Genomic DNA, 1,160 nt, shown 5'->3' with positions numbered 1-1,160 from the left:
AAGGTCGTGGCCCTCCTTCCACTGGTGGTCGTGGTACAAGCTCCTCCCGAGGCCGTGGTCGTGGCCGTGCTAGTGGATTTGGTCGCTCTAATGCATTCGCTCACAATCCATGCACAATCTGTGGACGCACTAATCATCAGACAGACACTTGCTACTACCGCCCACAGGGATCTACCCGAGCCGCCATTCTACCTACCCCTCCCCGTCCCTACAATCGACCACCACCTCAACCCAACGCCTACCATACTACACCCTTCCCTACCCCTCAACCTCCTACCATCGCACCTCCACCCAATCACCCCACACCTCCACAATCCTTCACCACCTCTTGGATCCCTGATACTGGAGCCACCCACCATTCCACCCCTGACTTAACCCAATTCTCCACCTATGATCCATACACAGGTAATAACCAACTTGTGATTGGTAATGGTAAGGGTCTTCCTATATCTCACATAGGCACTGCTTCCATCTCTTCTCCCTCTCGTTCATTTTCTCTTTCTAATGTTTTACATGTTCCCACTCTCACTTGTTCTTTGTTATCTGTTCAGCAATTTTGCCGTGACAATAATGTTTACTTTGAGTTTCACTCTTCCTTTTTCTCTGTGAAGGATCTGAAGACCAATCAAACCCTTTTCATTGGACACAGTAAGCATGGTCTCTATTCCGTTCCAGCGTCACCTTATGCCAATCTGGCCTCTGCCTCCTCTTTCAGTCGCTGGCATCATCGTTTAGGGCACCCTCATGAACGTGTGCTTCGTATTATGTTACCGGGTCATCAGCTCGTGAAGTCTCCTTCTTTATGTTCCGCTTGCCAAATGGGCAAAGCTAGTAGATTGTCACTACGTGAAACTAGTACTCGTAGTTCGTCTCCTTTGGATTTGATTTTTAGTGATGTATGGGGCCCCCACCCCACAGTTTCTTCAAATGGGAATCGTTATTTTGTTATATTTGTTGATGACCATACTAAATATATTTGGTTTACTGCTTTAAAGTTGAAGTCTGATGTTTACTCTGCCTTTCGTACTTTTCAGGCCTTGGTGGAACGTCAGTTCTCTCGCTCCATCAAGGTCATTCAAATTGATTGGGGGGAGAATTCCGTACTCTCCCATCTTATTTTGCCAAGTTGGGCATCCAACACAGGTTATCTTGCCCTCATA

This window comes from Macadamia integrifolia, chromosome 11 (genome assembly GCF_013358625.1).
Source record: "Macadamia integrifolia cultivar HAES 741 chromosome 11, SCU_Mint_v3, whole genome shotgun sequence".
NCBI classification, from domain to species: Eukaryota; Viridiplantae; Streptophyta; class Magnoliopsida; order Proteales; family Proteaceae; genus Macadamia; species Macadamia integrifolia.
The sequence above is the reverse complement of the archived record's forward strand: the minus strand, read 5'-3'. Positions refer to the sequence as shown.